At 33.8% G+C, this 19,547-nt stretch overlaps 1 protein-coding gene across 2 annotated transcripts in view; it reads right to left on the bottom strand.

The window, feature by feature from the left end:
• Nucleotides 1-19,547, bottom strand: part of LOC105255912 (steroid receptor seven-up, isoforms B/C) — a 186,641-nt gene that overhangs the window by 80,697 nt on the left and 86,397 nt on the right. The gene's annotated exons all lie outside the window — the stretch shown is intronic.

The raw sequence follows: 19,547 nt of genomic DNA, 5'->3' as shown, positions 1-19,547 counted from the left end.
TATCCCGACAATCGACGAAAGAAAGAGAAGACCTAATTCCAATGTGCGGATAATGATGTATCCGCGTTCGTCACGGATGCCCACAGGTCGTCGTCAACCGAGCGGCATCGGCGGATCACTTGAAAATCCGGGTTCAAAGTATTTCACGAGGATCTATCTAGCGTGACGAATCTCGTTGGCAAACTCGATACCCACCGCCGACGCGGTTTATTCCTGATTGAGAAGTCAGGGAAAGACGAAGGCATTCGTGCGCGCGTGTGCGCGCTCACGTACGAGGGTGCGCGACGTATATTGAGGCGTGGAGGAAAAAATTGGATCGGTCACGGACACGTGGTGCGAGACGACGGTCTCGCTCGTTTTCTCGCTCTCCTGCGGGGACTCTTACCCAAAGCGAGAAAGAAAGGAGCCGGGGATTCTGGGAGACGAGGAAGAAACGAAGTAGAAGAAGACGAGACCGAGGAAGAGACAGAGGCCCGGGGGGAGAAGGAGGAGGAGAGGGTCCACCTCCTAAATCTCCCTCCGCTTCCTCGGGGCAGCTCCCGCGCGTTAGGGATGCTGAGTCATACACCCTCGACACGGCGGCACCGCATAGCGGATACATGGCGTGTCACCCCGAATATTATTCGAGCCGCCTGACAGCGCAATCTGTGAATGCGCGATATTGTCTGACTCGCGTCGTGCGGCGGGAAGCGAACCAACATAGCATACCTACCTACTAGAAATGTCATGAGAAGGTCCTACCTTTGTGCATGGGGATATGTGGAGTCGGCCTAAGGGATGTCGCGAGAGATCCGAAGTGATTGCGCTCGAGAATCGAGGATAAAAACGGACGGAAAATTATTGAGTCAATATACAGAGTGTTTTATTTTAATTTCCCCAAGGCAAATATTTTGGAAAATAATGAAAAGTCGAAAAAATGTTTCAGACAAAAGTTGTATGACTTCTAGGGGGATATAGGATGGTGCAATTAGTTTGACCTTGAAGAATGACCTGAAGGTCACGAGAAGGCTACCTCAAACTTTTTAAATAGGACACCCTACAAACTTTTGCATATTCTTGTAGCTTGCTTCAAGAGCTTTCCAAAACACTATAATAAAGTATTTTTTCATTGAGTACTTTCCGAGTTATGAGGCTTGAAATAATTTTTCAATTTTACATAAACCATAAAATCTAGTAAAATATTCATTTTTTTTATCATCTTATCTTAATACTTTTATGTACAAAATAATGAGAAAAATTAAGTGATGTAAAGAAAACACAGTCGTTTTTAAGAAAAAATATATAATTGTTAATTCCAAATTACATATTTTTTCTTCGAAACAACTATGTGTTTTCTTTACACCAATTGATTCCTCTCATTATTTTGTACATAAAAGTATTAAGGTAAGATAATCGAAAAATGAATATTTTACAAAATATTTTATGGTATATGTAAAATTAAGAAATGACTTCAAGCTTCATAACTCAAAAAGTACTTTATGAAAACTAACTTAATTATAATGTTTTGGAAAGCTCTCGAGATAAACTACAAGAATATGCAAAAATATATAGGGTGTTCCATTTAAGAAATTCAAAATGACCTTCACGTAACCTTCATGTGACTCTTCAAGGTCAAACTAATGGCACCATCTTATGTCCCCCTAGAAACCATACAACTTTTGTCTGAAACATTTTTTTCGATTTTTCATTATTTTCCGAAATATTTGCCTGGGAAATTAAAATGAAACACCCTGTATAACAAGAAAACAGAATTAAGAAAAATAAAGATTGTTGTGAATAATTATGTAAGGAAAGAAATTTATTATATGAATTAAAATTTGTTTAATTTGGACAATATATTCGATTAAAAAAAAAAATTCTATTTTACTAACGTGTAAGAAAATATGGTAGGCACGTTCTTCTCACGCTAGCAAGAGGGAGGATGAACGTGGGATGAGGGAAAGAGGCGGGAAGTGTCAAAGAGAATACGAGTCGGTTCTCCGTAGCGATCTATTGCCTAGTTTCGCCGAGCAGACGGCGAAGCCGACCGCATTTTATTTACGCGCAAGCGTGTTTTATGGCCCCGTTTGACATGGGGAGGGTGCTAAATATGCGGGAGGAGACCGCGTGCGACGGACTAACTTCTTCTTTCCCGCTATGACGCGCCGCTATCACGTCGTCACGCCGTAAAAATAGCGGACGCATTGGAATCCCTTACTACGTGTTATGTAGTACTATGACTATGCGGCACCTATTTCGAGAGTATGGACGCGACATTGTTAAACTCCAATAAAGATCCACATCCTCCAATGAATATTTAAATCAAACCTTAGAATATCAATATCATATCAAATCAAATCTTGGAATATTAATTAAATATTTTTTAAGGATGTTTTGTACCTATTTTCATAATATTGAGAATTTAATCAAAAATTGTACAGAATGTCTTTACATATGTTTAGAATCTTCAGTACAATTTTTAAATCGATTCACTAAAGCGTTCACAAGTTATAAGGATTTTAATTTGCACCGAATTAACATGTATTTTTATAGAAACGTAATTACGTCGATTCAAATGACAAAAACACATGGAAATAATATTCAGAATTTTTTTAAAATTTGTAAAAGTTTAGATACAGAGGAAATATTTGGTCAAATAATATTATACAAGCACTAACTGGTTAAAAAGATATTAAAAATAATTTAATGAAGTTAGCTATGTATCTGTCACAAGGCGAAATTCTCTGCCAAAAGTTAATCATTTCGATTAACAAAATTCGGTATATTTCATAAAACGCAATAAATATTAAAAAATACATCTCTGTAGCTAAGATCAAATTGTAATTCCACACAATTTCTTACTCAAAATACACCAAAAGTGGATATATTCGTCAATATTGATTTTCAGTTACTTTTTGCTGGGATTGTACATACAAAACATCCTTAAAGTTAATTGTACATAATATTTCAAGTATCTAATTTATATTTCATACACAATATATGCGTATGTTCTTTCTTTTTGTCTCTTTTTTAATAACGTTTTTAATAACATATTAATATTATTATTATTTATTATTATTAAATATTTATTTATTATTATTATTATTATTATTAAATATTTATTTATTATTAATATTATTATTAAATAATATTATTTATTATTTAACTATTTCTTAAATATAATCAGCTCATATGTAATATGACAATGAATATAATTTATAAAAAATCTCTATAATCAATCTTTTAATTAATTATGTACAATTAATAAAAAAATACTCTAGATACTCTAGATACAACTTTGTGATTAAAATAAGCCTCGCGAAGGCTCGCATCATTCTTATAGTCTGCAACTGAAAAGCATAAAATGTAACCAAGAAGCCGAGCGATCGCTCACGCTTAAATGCTCTCGGCAAGTGCAATCGTTATAGCAAACGCGTTACGACGCGCGATACTTTTTTTCCCTCTCCCCCTCGTTCTCAATGAATCGCCAGCCTACGCTCATTAGCGCGCACGGTCAAATTTAGATCCTCGTGTAAGTCACAAGGTCGAGAGAGAGAGAGAGAGAGAGAGAGAGAGAGAGAGAGAGAGAGAGAGAGAGAGAGAGAGAGAGAGAGAGAGAGAGCAGCGGGGAGAGAAACAAGCGACTTCCCTGGAGCGACTTGCTCGAACGGAAGATTAATCGCGCGCGTTGCCTCGTCTTTTTTTCTCCCTCCTTTTTTCACCGGGACGGGGCACCCGCTAAAGAGTATCACCGCAAAACCGAGGAGAACCCTCTCCCGTTCCTCTGCGGTTCCCCTCTTCCCTTCACCGCGAACCTTTCGCGAACCCTCCGGCGAGAGAGACGCGATTTCGGTCGTTCGGCCACGGCCCGGGGACTCTTTAAATTAGGAACAAATGCGTCTGGAATTTACGGCCCTCTCGCCGATTTACGTCCTTATTTACTCGACGACGCCGTTGGCCCCGCCAACGTGGTTTTTGACGATCCCCCCCAGTGACCCCGTCCTCGCATAAATCCACGCTAATTTCTTTCGCGACGGTAGACGCGCGCGTTCCTCTCTCGCAGAGGATCGTTTTTCTACCAACGTACAGCTTTTCTCTTTCTTCGTACGCGCACGACAATCGCAATAAGCGGCAGATTAATTCTCAAACGTTTATTCGTACCCGGAAGGTGGCAATAAATATCAAAGAAAAATTGTCATGCAAGGAATATTAATTCTTTATCGTTTGCGAGAACCGATCATGATGCAGTTCCTGATAAGTCGCGCGAGAATTGTTTCCGGAAAAATATCTATTTTTGTTTCTTATTTTATATAATGCAATATTTGAAGAAATTTGACAAATTAAAAAGTTGATAATGATATTAACTATGTTAATAATGTTAATATTGATATTAATCATGATAATAATGTTATCTATTAGTTATATACATAATAATATTGATAAGTGATGTAATCATTTAATAATATATATATTTTTTGCAGAGAATTAGAAACGACGATAGAATATATATAAATGCAATCATTTATGTGCAATGTTGTAAGTTGAATATTCTACGTTGATCTCTACAAATCTTTTTTGTTATACATATATTATCATACATATATTATCATACATATATCATACATATATTATTTTGTTATACATATATTATACATATATTTTCATTTTAATATAATCAAATTTAAATTTAAATAATTTTAAATTTAATAATTTAATAATTTAATAATTTAAATTTAAATATTTTTTTCTACAATACAGCCTAAGCATAAGTTTGAAATTTTATATATAATATTTAATATTATATAACATTATTATTAATTAATTAATTATTTATATTATTATATATAATTATATATTATATATAATATCTAATTATATATAATATATAATTATATATTATATATAATATCAATTATATATAATATAATTTTATATATCTATTATATATAATAGATTCTAAGTTCCGCTTCCCAAAATGATTTTACAAAATCGCACGGAATCCGATACCATCGGTTACATTCAGACTCTTTCGAAGTTCTTGAACGAACGAAATATATTATCCAAATATTTCTTTTGAAATTGAAAAAGGCGATCGCTTTGTAAAGTGACTTGAACGTTACAAATTCAATGCGATCGTCCTTGTGCTCGTTTCCACAATGGCTCTTTTCTAGCTCAGGCCGACCCTCGGCGAACGCTCGAAATGGGGTTCTTTGTTTCCATCGTTCGTCCGCGATATCACGCTCGAACGGATCCGCGGCGCGTTGCTCGCGGATACGCGCGAGCGAGGGTTAAGCGACGACGTGTGGACGTAGTTTTGTTTCAGGGGCCGAAGGGGCTGGGGCCGAAGCCGGTCTAAACGCGCGCGAGAGAGAGAGAGAGAGAGAGAGTTAGATTGGCAAAAGGACCACGGAAAATCCGACCGGGGTTTGCCGGTCCTAGCCACGACGACGTCGATAAGGTGCCTAGCATTGTCCGGCGGTCACGTGTTCCGTCCGTGCCCTAACTCCGCAACCCCTCACCGGAATGCCATCCCGCTTCGCTGTTTATATTAAACTCCGGGGTTAATACCGTGGCTTACTCTAATGCCGGGGCAACCCTTTGCCCTGCGATACACCGATAAGGAATATGCACGCGGTAGTATCTGTTTCTCTCTCTGTCTTTCTCGCGACTCTGAATACCCTGTTTACAACGCGTACCATTCAAAGGCTTTCGATACAAGAAAGCTTATACAGGGTGTCCCAAAAGTCCCGGATCGGTCGAATATTTCATAAACTATGCACTTTAGAAAGAAATGTTTCAGACAAAAGTTGTATGGCTTGAAGGGGGCCATCAGACAGTGGCAATGATTTGATATGGGAGAGTCATTTGAAAGTCACGTGAAGATCACCGTCAATTTCTTAAATGGAACTCCCTATTTTTTATTAAATATTCTGGTAGCTCACGTCGAGAGCTTTCCAAAACACTATAATTAAGTTAGTTTTCATTAAGTACTTTCCGAATTATGAGGCTTAAAATCATTTCTTAATTTTACATAAACCGTAAAATATTTTGTAAAATATTCATTTTTCGATTATCTTACCTTAATAATTTTATGTACGAAATAATGAGAGGAATCAATTGGTGTAAAGAAAAAACATAGTTGTTTTTAAGAAAAAAATATGTAATTTGCAATTAACAATTACATATTTTTTTTTAAAACAGCTATGTGTTTTCTTTACACCAATTGATTCCTTTCATTATTTTGTACATAAAAGTATTAAGGTAAGATAATCGAAAAATGAATATTTCAAGATATTACGGTTTATGTAAAATTAAGAAATGATTTCAAGCCTCATAACTCGAAAAGTACTCAATGAAGAAATACTTTATTATAGTGTTTTGGAAAGCTCTCGAAATAAGCTACACGAATATGTAATAAAAAATAGGGGGTTCCATTTAAAAAATTGACGGTGATCTTGACGTGCCTTTCAAATGACTCTCCCATGTCAAATCATTGCCACTATCTGATGGCCCCCTTCAAGCCATACAACTTTTGTCTGAAACATTTCTTTCTAAAGTGCATAGTTTATGAAATATTCGACCGGTCCGGGACTTTTGGGACATCCTGTATAATAATGTATAATACATTTGCGGAAATAAGTTAAAATGTTTTATACCTGTCAAGGAACCTTTCAAGAAACTCTTTTTATAATATGACTACAAAAGCCTAGATATTCAAAACCGATAGGGTTATAGAAGAGATAAGTTATGAAAATATTCTAAAAGAGAATTGTTAGCTTTAAAATCCTTTTCTGAATTAAAATGATAAGCGCATGTATGTAAATGCTATATGTGAGCAATATTTATATGTATGAATCCGATATTTATATCTATTCTGTACCTTTTAACATGTATGGAATAGTATATAAGATAAAGAGTATTTTTTTCCTATTTATTTCGTAGAGGAAAATTAAATATTATTTAAAAAATATTACTTTAAAAAATTTGTATATTAATATAATTATGTGCATATTTTTATTTCTTGTATAATAGTCATATGTTGCATCTTAATTTTATAAGCAATTGCGAGAGAGATAAATGCGATATACTTAAATAGGATAATGATCCGATTTAGCGTGACTTTTGCACATCATTATGCATAATGAATCTCTATTTTGTGTATTATTAATGCAATTAATCGCGATTCGATATTTATATGTAATTAGATGTATTTTTCACTTAAAATTCAGTTTAGTTTAAACTACAGAGTTCTCCTCTTTCATTTTTAATACAGATTATATAATTTTATAATTTCACATCAAAATATAGTGATATATAAGAATTTATGTAGCATTTATATGCAGAATTGCATAATCGAAAATGTACAAATATATGTTTCTGATACAACATATTTAATTCCGAATATAATAATTGTGACATTTTGAAGATATTAATTCAACATTTACAGTGTGTTTGTATATTCAACAATTATTATCTTAGCTCCATTTTACGTAAGAGAATTAATTATGTAAAAAATATATTATTAAAAGTATTATTAAATGTATTATTAAAAAATACATTATGTTAATAATCCGTTGATTACTCTAATAGAATTTTCATTACACAATATACATTATATAATAGGATTGACTAGAAAAAATTCGTTTAAATCTTTAAAACTTCTTTTTTAACCCAGACCTGAATTTTTTCTGTAATGTAAAAAATTATTGAATTATTGAATTAATTTTTATTGATGCTAAGGGTTTAAAACGATGAAATATATATAGATTTTTTTTCCATCGAGAGATCGCAGGGAAACTAATTCTAAAAAATAACTATTCACATGATTTTAAAAAGTTTTTGTACATAATTGCGTTTGAATGGGTTAAAGTCACGTCAAAAAGTACAAAATATTAATTATTGTATAATTAAAAAAATTGCAGCCGAAAAAATATTATGATGGAACTCTTTTGGTTCAATAACTATCGACAATCCTTCTAATTTCGACCGGGAAAAATCCAACGATTCTACTCCCCAATTTGTGTCCGATGAACAAGAGATCTCTGTCATGGAATCTTGAGGGCGCGAACGCGATTTGAGCATCGATGCACGCGATGCGCGATGTACAGATGAAGAGGGCAGATAATAAAATGAAAATGGGTAACGCTTAAAGTCAAGAGTTCGGGGGAAGCGATCCCTCTCCCCCGGCATAACAATGCGAGATAGAGAAGCCCACAACACCGTGGGGTCGCGGATTCGGGTTCACAGATAACACACGTCCCTCCTCCACCCGCTGCAACCCTGCTGTCCGCCTCTATCCCTTTCGTATATCTCTCCCTTTCTCGACTTTCTCGCTCTATCGGTGTATGCGTGTATGTATGAGTGCAACGCCGAGAGTCTCGTCACCCTCTCGAAACGTAGCCGGGGTAGTTTGCGGCGGTGCGTCGCCAGTGGCGTCGACATTTGCATTGTTTTCCTTCGGGCCGCGAACGAAAACGCGCGGGATGACGTTTGCGAATGTCACTGTCGAGCTTGTGCTTTGTTTTTTTTTAAAGAGTGCGAGAAAACCGCGGTAATCGCGCTTTGTGTCGGCTTTCCCGAGAATGAAGCGTTTCTCCATGGGTGAAGAAATGTTTAGGGAAATATGCACTCGCTATCTCTATAAGAAATTAAGTTACGTTTCTCAAGAGTTAATTAGCACTTCTTCATATCAGTCTCCTTATGTAAGAAATTTAAATATTAATTAATACATTAAATTTACATTATTGCGAAAAAATAATGAAAAATGAATGGATAAAAATGTATATATATTTTTATCCAGTTATTGCAAAATGTATCATCATATTTTTATTAATAATATATACATTTTTATCCATTCATTTTTCATTATTTTTTTGCAATAATTTATATTATATATACATTTCGCAATAATTTACATTAATATATACATTTTTATCCATTCATTTTTCATTATTTTTTCGCAATAATTTACATTAATATATACATTTTTATCCATTCATTTTTCATTATTTTTTCGCAATAATGTAAATTAATAATAATAATTAAAATGTATCATCATATTTTTAATAATATATTAATAATAATATTTTTAATAATAAATCTCAAAAGTGATATTGTACTTCAAGATAAAGGATCCTAATTTAAATATCGGAAGAAACAAAAGTTCGCCTTTAAAATATCGATTGTCACCAAAGCAGATTTATAATTCGATACAAATTAATTCGTTATAAATACTATAAAATATCAATATATAAAATATCAATCGATAATATTATTCAAATAATTAAATTCCTTTTAAACAGACGAAATATCTTATTCATGGCTTTTAATTTTATTCCAATAGATTTTATTCTTATAGTTTCTTTACATAATAATTAAGACGTTAGAAATGGTCACGTAATTATCTCCTTTTTATTCTCGTTATTTAGTTGAATACATGATTAATGTAATTTTATTATATAAATATTTCAACGTCTTCTTCCTGGAAGATGTCGTAAATGATTTATCCGAACCAGTTTTTGCATCGGTTAATTACGATTCATTTAACGGTATTAAAATACACGTGTTATCAGCGAGCGCGATATTAAAGGAAGAGAACTAGCTGAGAAAGAAAACGTCGCGCAAAAAGTCTCGGGCATTTGCAACACGATTGCGCATCTAATTACGCAAAGTGTCGCCAGTATTTTCCGCTAGATCATTGCAATCCGCGTCACCCATTACTGTTATCGTATCGCGGAAACTATTTCTGATTGATGAACATCTGGAAAGCTCGGGATTCGCTTATATTCAATCCGTTGATAGACGCTGATTAGTCGGTGACGTGGATATTAGAATTGCACAAGACCCAAGACAATATTCGTAAAAATATTGTATTGGTATTGAAAATTTTCAAAAATTTAAATCTTGTCTTGGTCTTGAGTGAATATTGGTAGCAAAAATCTCGTCTTGTATTGTCTTGTCTCGATTTTATTAACAAATTTTTATCTAATATTAAAAAATTATTTAAATAATATTTAACATAATTTTTTAAATATAATTTGAAATAATTATTACTATTGTATTATATTTTAATTATAATTATTATTATGTAATCGATATAAATGCCGTCTATTTACATAAAAAAACATTTATTGTTTCATGGAAAACAGAAATTAATAACTATTTAAGGCTCCAAAGGAATGTGCAGATATAATGATTTTGGAGTGATAAAAAAATCAGGTTCATATTTATCCCATTGTCAAAAATGGCTCGAGACATTTTAAGTTCAACTGCCTCATCCGTGCCAGTAGAAAGATTTTTCTTCATAGAAACTCTGATTACGTCAAAAAGTAGAACCAGATTACAAAGTAAATCTTTAAAAGCACTAATGTGCATCAATTCCTGGGTGAAATGCTCTTTAATGTCTAAATTTTGAGCGAGTTTGATTTCTAATTTATAAAAATGTTATATTGTATTAATATTAAATGTTTTTAAATTTATTAATAGAAATGTTTTTATTGAATAAAATTTTTTTAAATTCATATATAGTGATTTTTTTCATTTACAAATATAAATATTTTAGTTTCTTTGAGAACCAATAATCTTGACAAGACTAATAATCTTGACAGTCTTAGTCTTGGTATTGTCTTGATAACTAATTAAAAATCTTGTGTTGATCTTGTCATGAAAGTCAAGACAAGACAAGACAATATCAAGACTAATCTTGATATCTCGTGCAACCCTAGTGGATATCATTGAAGTATGCAGTTTCTATAGCATATTCTCCGTTCATATGTGTGTGTGTCCTGCACATCAGATTCCCTCTTTCCTCTCGTATTCTCTCCGGGAAAGCTGATCTTTCTCGCTCCTGCTCGACATTTCGAGAGCACGATTGTTTCGCCACGTCGATAAATTATCCGAGGTTAACAGGTGAGTACGGACAGAACAGACGGCGATAATAGCGGCAACGATAAATGCGTCAATAATACGCCGACCTATCCCGGGAACACGGACGACATCGCTGATGGATCATGTATAATCATCGCGACGAATCGCATGTTACCTAACATTCGATTGCAAATTCGGGATACGAGGTGCATATCTCGTCCACGAATTGCCTTCCTGGATTAATTGGGATGCGTTTCAGGTAAGAGAATTTGTTTGTCTTGCAACACTTGTTTCTCTCTGAAAAGTATCGATGAAGGGAATTATATTTTGTTATATAATTAGAATTGGAATATTTATATTCTTTTATCAAGCTTAAATTTTTGTACAATAAATTTGTGATAGATAATTAAAAATACATAAATGCTGTAAATAATCTTGAAATTGATCAGAAATCAATTGGTCCAAAGAAAAGACATAGTTGTTTTTTAAAAAAAATATGTAATTTGCAATTAATTACATATTTTTTTTTAAACAGCTATGTGTTTTCTTTACACCAATTGATTCCTCTCATTATTTTGTACATAAAAGTATTAAGATGAGGTAATCGAAAAATGAATATTTTTCAAGATATTTTACGGTTTATGTAAAATTAAGAAATGATTTCAAGCCTCATAACTCGGAAAGTACTCAATGAAAACTAACTTAATTGTAGTGTTTTGGAAAGCTCTCGAGATAAACTACACGAATATGTAATAAAAAATAGGGAGTTCCATTTAAGAAATTGACGGTGATCTTCACGTGATTTTCAAATGACTCTCCCATGTCAAATCATTGCCACTGTCTGATGGCCCCCTTCAAGCCATACAACTTTTGTCTGAAACATTTCTTTCTAAAGTGCATAGTTTATGAAATATCCGACCGTTCCAGAACTTTTGCTAGGCACTGTATAATCTCTTCTCTCTTTCTCGCCAGAATTCTTAAATGATTTATTCCTACTATTTACTCATAACAAACAGGAATAAAATAATTTTCACATATCTTTCAGCTTCTGACAAGAAAATGGATAATAAACTGCAATACACTGAAAATGATCTTCGTTAAAGCAAAAAATCCCACGGCAGACGGTTGCGAGTAAAGAGGAATACCGTGAGATATTTGCGTAATGAAATTAAGGTATAATTACTATTGACAGTTCTTGTCAATGGCAGTTGACAGGTGTGGGTGTGTACCAATCGCGTTGTGTCAGTCCTGTATCTAGGCTCGAATAGAGGGTGCGCTGTCCAAATGTATCGAGTCATCATCGACGGTGGTGGTAGGAAACGGAGGAAAAAAAAGGAGAAGAGTGACTGCGCGGCCTCGCGTAGTACCTACATTATATATATATATATATATATATATATATATATATATATATATAATGATGTGGCAATATTTTATTAAACACACCGGTGCTCGAAAGCCCCGACGGCTACAGCGGTTTGCATTCATCTCGCCCGATTTCTCAATACTCCTTGAGATCATTTATTCTCTTCCGATCTCATTCGTTTATTTCAATTTTATATACTTATTTAGAATATGGCATTAGAAATGTAAGCAATAATCTGACATTAGTGCTTGGCCGTTATATTTTCGAAATTATATAATCATGAGCAATATTTTAAATAATAAGGAATTTAAAAGTAATATTAAAATTATATTATAATGAGAAATCTAAAGAAGATATTTACGTATTTATACGACATAAGAATGATTTATAAAGAAAGCCAAATTTCTATTTTTTTATATTTAATACATATGTAATGATTCTGTAATTATTTATAAATTAATTAAAAAATGATTCATAGTGAAAAATTGAAAAATTTTTAATTTTTAATTTAATTAAAAATTGAAACATTAATTAAAAAATGATTCATAGTGAAAAACTGAACAATTTTTAATTCCCATAAAAATCTTAAAAATCTCAACATAATTTAACTGTAAATAAAAATTGCAAATATTTATCTACATAAATGCCAATATCCAAGTATTTGTTCATCACAACAATTATTGCTCTATACTTTTTTTCCTTTCATTATAATCAAGGAGATTGAACGAAAAAAATTAACGAACAGCTGATCGCGCGGAGATGCCACGAGATCTACGTAGGCCCGATGTCGAGTTTACATTCTTAATTAGATCGTTAAATACCGGTGGCATCTCTGCGCGCGCGCGCGCAGAATTGCGACGGCAGCAACATGCGCGATGGTTGCTGGTTGTTGGGCAAGACAGAGGGAATTGCATTGCATGCCACATAATCGTGGGAGTGTTTCCCATCAAGATACACGTAGGTAGGTACACCGCGCATACTCACGGGGCCCCAGTAATACCCTCTCGCGCATAAATATATCCGCGCATTTACATGCTCGGCTCTACGGGGTGGTTCGCGACGCGCGACCAGATAACGCGGGCCGATCTTATCCTGGCAGCGGAGCTTGAATTTCGAAACAAATCGAGCCACTCCTAATCTGAAACTGTAACGATGATTCTTGCACGTGTCTTTCTTCCGCAAGAAACATCGAAGAACTAATAACACTTCCATCTTTCGATTGTTACACAGAGTATATGTAGAATAATTTTGTGTTTATGAAATATTTATTAACTAAAAAATTAGAATAATGAATGTCCAATCTTGCAAAAAATTCTTTGAAAATTATCTGATTTTTCAGATATTTTTATCGAAAATCCCAGGTAAAAGAAATATTTTAAAGATGTTTTTATGCAACTTTCAAGAACAAATTTTTTATGCGTTGCATTTCATGCAAAAAATATGCATACTTAATATTTTGTTAAGAGACACTGAATATTTAAACTAAAATATATATAATATTTTAAATGTCATATAATTTTGTGTTTATGAAATATTTATTTAGTATGAAAAAAATTAGTATAATGAATGTCCAATCTTGCAAAAAATTCTTTGAAGATTGTCTGATTTTCCAGATATTTTTATCCAAAATCCCAGGTAAAAGGAATATTTTAAAGATGTTTTTATGCAACTTTCAAGAATAAATTTTTTATGCGTTGCATTTCATGCAAAAAATATGAATATTCAATATTTTGTCAAGAGACACAGAATATTTAAACTAAAATATATATTTATAATATTTTAAATACCATATAATTCACTTTGCTCGCCAGCTGTTTACAATACGAGAAAAATTGGCAAAAAACATTTTTTTAAATGCAATAAAAATTCTCTGATTTAATTCCTTTTCAAGCACAACAAAATCCTGGAGAATTTTAGGTTTCCCATATTTTTCCAAGGAGTATATTGCTTTAGTAGATTATAGTGCACTGAGTAGATATATTGCACTTTACATATATTGCTTTACAATAGAAAGATAATAAATCTCAAATCAGAACCTGCTTTTCTTCACGTCAGATTTCGCAACGCGATGCGAATCGTTTTCGAAATTGATCGCGAGATTCTTAGGAAATGTTACTGATTGCAGGATAAATGGCAGCGTCGGTTATTCTTGCAATTAAGGGTCTAGCCTGGAAAGAGAGAAAGAGAGAGAAAGAGCAAAGCATCGTAGCGCGGGCGCGTATTTTTTCCCGTATAATTACGGTCGACGTCGGGACGTAATGATCCTGGGCGACGATTATTCAAGCGGCGGCGCGCCCGATCGTTTCGGACCACCGGGTATGCACATCTCGTGCATGCACAACACCGGAGAAAGCTGAGAGGCGGCCGATCTTAGCGAGCTAAACGTACTTTATGTATCGTGCCCTCGTTCCGCCGTTTTATCCGAACAATTAGACACGTGATCCGACGGCTACGGGGTGTACGAAAAAAAGCCGCAACCCTCCATCTCGCGAGCGGTGCGAGGAATTCCCGCTGTGAGAGAAAGAGAGAAAGGGAGCGGAAAGAAATTTATCCGCGCTCGTCGGCGGACACGCTAATTTCACGTCAATTACGAGCGATATACAAGTACTATAATCGCAGGGAGTCTTCCCAACTTATGTTAATGTTAAATATATATATTGTAAATGTGTATTTAAAAAATGCGACATAGGAGACAAGAGAGAGATGCGAAAAAATACAATTTATTTCAATCTCAACTATTGAAGTTAAATTTCATGAATTTTTGCAACAAAATTCATTTTATTATGATTAATAGACACATTGCTTCATATTTATATATATATATCCTTTTAATAAAATTAATGAATAATCCTAAAAAAAGTAAAGGAGAGAGAGAAAGAGAGAAGTAACGAATAATCATGAACTATATGTAAAAGTAATAAATGAATAAATAAGATGATATTAATAAAAAATTTGTATTATGGAATCACATATTTCATATTATTTTCAAAAATTGACGCGGTTTTCATATAATTCTAATCCAATATAATTTTTTACATAGCAGAAAACAATTTACACAGGAGACAAGATGCGAAAAAAATACAATTTATTTCAATCTCAACTTTAAAGTTAAATTTCACGAATTTTTGCAACAAAATTCGTTTTATTATGATTAATAAACACATTGCTTCATATTTATACATTATCCTTTTAATAAAATTAATGAATAATCCTAAAAATTAAATTAATGAATAATCCTAAAAAAAAGTAAAGGAGAGAGAGAGAGAGAGAGGGAGAAGTAACGAATAATCATGAACTATATGTAAAAGTAATAAATGAATAAATAAGATGATATCAATAAAAAACCTATATAGAATCACATATTTCATATTATTTTCAAAAATTGACGCGGTTCTCATATAATTATAATCTATCCAATATAATTTTTTGCATAACAGAAAACAATTTACATTTAAATTATTAAAGTTTGACAATCCAAACGGTCCGATATAAACTATTGCGACATATAATTGATAATTGCAATTTACATCTCAAATCGATTATAATTGGCGTCGCAAAATCCTAGATATTTCCCTTCTCATCTATGTATCTCATTAACTATATCTCATTAACTATAGTGCGTTAATTATCAAACGCTCTTATATTTATGTGGAACATACGAAGCAAAAGTTTAAGTGACGACCGTTCGTTATCTCGATTTTATACGATCTTAAAAGCGGCGTAACCGGCCTCGACGCAATTAATAATGCATTTCGCATTCGTTACTTCTGTGTTTCGCTATGTAGTGACACACCTCGATTAGCGTAATAATGCGGCTCCGTGCGGTACGTGCGAACATTCATTCCACTTTTCATTTCAAACGAATTCATTCGCGACCGCGGAGTACGAACCGTTTCCTTGCTTTTACCTTTCATTATGTTAAATTGGGCGGAATGATGTGTCCTGGTCCATTTACTTTTTAACCTTCGCAATAACGATCCCTTAACCCCGTAATAAGTAATAAGCTTATCATTTGCGTCGGCATTTTATCTTCATGGTGATATATTATACAGAAATGTTACCGGTAATTTATTGACTAGTATTTATTCCCAACTGCATGGATGAGTGTTTATTATCAGTAAATGAATTAAAGAAATTATCTTTATATTGAAAAAAGAATAGAGGACAATTTTTTCTTTTCTTTAAATAATAAATGAAAAAATTATATATTATAAAAATTATGATTAAAAAAATTAAGTTTTTTAATGAATGTCGAGGATTGCAAATTATTAAAATATTAATTTTTATTTCGCTTCTAGTCTTTAATATTATTTGTATTTTAAAATTAATGAGTAGAAGATGTAGTTTAAAGTTTTATGTTCACACTTCTTAAGGATGTATTGAAGATATATTACAATCAATGAGAATCGCCGTGAATTTTTAATTTAAAATTCTTAATAATATTCTAAATCGTCATGAATTATTTCAAATTTGTTTACTTGCTCCTTTAAACATTATTAATTTTTGAATTTTGCGATTTTAACATAGGATCTTATGTAAACGTTCAAGAGACAGGTAATAAATTATTCCCAAACTATAAAAAAACAATGATAAAAAATTCATTTTGTAATATTATATTCTTCATACATGTAAAAATGTTCCCACAAAGTTTTAAAACGATTTACTTGCTCGTTTTGAAATTATTATTAAAAAATAACTGTGATTATCGGTTTGACGCAATATTGATGATAAAACGTGGCAACATTTTCTTGGAAATTAAGACCTATTTATATTAAAGAATACTTTGAAGTATGATTTCGTGATTTTTAAAAAATTTTTGATCAATTAGAATTCGTATTCTGCCCAATTTTAATATTTTGATACTTTGGATTAACTTTTGAGACAGACGGTCCGTCCAATACATCCTTTTCAAGATTTAATTTTCTTGAATGGAAAAGAAACAATGTTGGATAGAAAATAACATTTTTAAATCAAAGATTATAATTTTCTTAAAGTGGAATTAAATAATTATATATTCTTGAGATGACAATTACAATATTAAAATAAGATGATAATATTGTTGAAATTTAAAATTATTAAATTCTTCTAAGAAGATTAGAAATTGTTGCGTATATACGAAACAATGAACGCGTTAATTTAAGTATATAAGTTTCGATAATTAAGTATATAAGTTGTTCAATACATCCTTAAATTATACTTTTCTCTTAATTATAATTCATTAAAAACGCATTTAATTTATTAATCATTTATATATGCAATAAATCTCTAATCCATACAATTGTGCTCCTAAAAATATAATTACACTCGAAAAAGATCGCACATAAGCTAAGAGTTAAACGTTAAATTTTACGAAGAGACTGAAGAGAGGACGAACGATACTTACAGCAAGGATCGAAAGAGCGAGGAAGAAAAGGACCAGCCGTCCGGCGATCGCGTTCAAGCGCAGGAAGGATTAAAAAAAAATCGAGCGGGGCAAAAAAGAGGAGAGGCGGAGGTGGTTCCTCGAGAATGGGACATTAGCATAAGCTAAACCGAGCTAAGCGCGCCCATATAGCACGGAAATAAATAGCCCCCCCGTCTCGTATCTACGACGAGATGTTTTAGCATGGACCATCTTCGCCGACGTTCTCCTCGTCGACCTCCCCTAAACTAAAATCTCGCCGCCCGTACGCGAGTCGTGTGCGTACGAATATGCGTGCATCAGGAGGACACATCGAGAGGAAAGGATCGCCCGGTCGAAATCTCCCCCAATTGTGCATGTGTGTGTACGTACGCGATAATAGTGGTTCCTCCTGGAGAAAGGAGCAGATGGGCCGGGAGATAACTCGCGCTTCGGACAGGATGCGGTTGTCATCGGATGTTGCGAAAGAGCAAGAGACGGAGAGATAGAGCGGGAGTGAGATGGATGAAACGGGAAGAGATAGATACAGGGACTAGAGATTGGCTTCGGCGAGCGAGAACACGTTACGATGAGAGACGGACGGGGAGGAGGAAGCAGGAGAAACGCATTGTCTCAATGCGCGCTCGATGACGATCACGGGCATAACGCACGTCCGCGGCGCTACACATTGTTACGTCAGTGAATTGTCGTCATGGGGTCTCTCTCCTGGTCCTGGACGAGGATCCAGCGTTGCTGGATGACAGTCGCGGGCGATAATATCTACGCCACGTCGATTAGACCGAGCCTACGGTCAGCGAGCAACGAACGCCGTCGAGAGAGCGGGTTCTCTGGATAGAGAAAGAGGGAACGAAAGGAGGAGGAAAAGGGAGAGACCCGCTCCGTTTAGGCTCGGAGAGTTCTTCCGGTGCTCTCCCGCCACCCGGTACATGCTGTAGGAACTCTGAAGCTTCGCGAGCGGAGGAAGAGAGAGAGCATTGTCCCTCTCGTGCACCGCCAGGCTTCTCTCTAGGCCCGTCAAGGATCGCGGCTACGTGACAACGAGCGTCTTCGAGATAGCATCGTCATGACGATTATAGGCGAGACAGGCGAGGGTAGTGCAGACGATGACCGAAGTATCGTGTATGAGAGTACGTTATAGGAGACCCTCGTGCTAGACGCAAAAACGCTAAGTCGAATGATTTTCTAGTTCTTCGAGCGCAAGTGCTCTTCGTTTTTCAATGGAGGTTTCACGAATCTCGACGAATGTCGTTGTGACGTGCGGATAATAGATAGATAAATATTTAATATTTAAATATTTAATAGATAATATTTGCGCGATATATCTTGTGCAGCATTTATCAAAAATATAAAAAAACGTACCCCTCGAACAAGTTTTCGACGGGTAAAAGTGTGACTTTTAATAAATAATGAAAAAATAATTATATACAGGGTGTCCCAAAAGTCCCGCACCGGTCGAATATTTCATAAATTATGCACTTTAGAAAGAAATGCTTCAGACAAAAGTTATATGGCTTGAAGGAGGCCATGATAATGGCAATGATTTCACATGGGAGAATCATTTGAAACTCACGTGAAGATCACCGTCAATTTCTTAAATAGAACATCCTATTTTTTATTACATATTCGTGTAGCTTATCTCGAGAGCTTTCCAAAACACTATAATAAAGTATTTTTTCATTGAGTACTTTTCGAGTTATGAGGCTTGAAATCATTTCTTAATTTTACATAAACCGTAAAATATCTTGAAACATTCATTTTTCGATTATCTTACCTTAATAATTTTATGTACAAAATAATGAGAGGAATCAATTAGTGTAAAGAAAACATATAGTTGTTTAAAAAAAAAAATGTAATTGTTAATTGCAAATTACATATTTTTTTCTTAAAAACAACTATGTTTTTTCTTTACACCAATTGATTCTTCTCATTATTTTG

The sequence above is a fragment of the Camponotus floridanus genome, unplaced genomic scaffold (genome assembly GCF_003227725.1).
Source record: "Camponotus floridanus strain SB8 unplaced genomic scaffold, Cflo_v7.5 scaffold63, whole genome shotgun sequence".
Classification (NCBI taxonomy): Eukaryota; Metazoa; Arthropoda; class Insecta; order Hymenoptera; family Formicidae; genus Camponotus; species Camponotus floridanus.
Note: the sequence above shows the minus strand (reverse complement) of the source record. Positions and strands in the feature narration are given on the sequence as shown.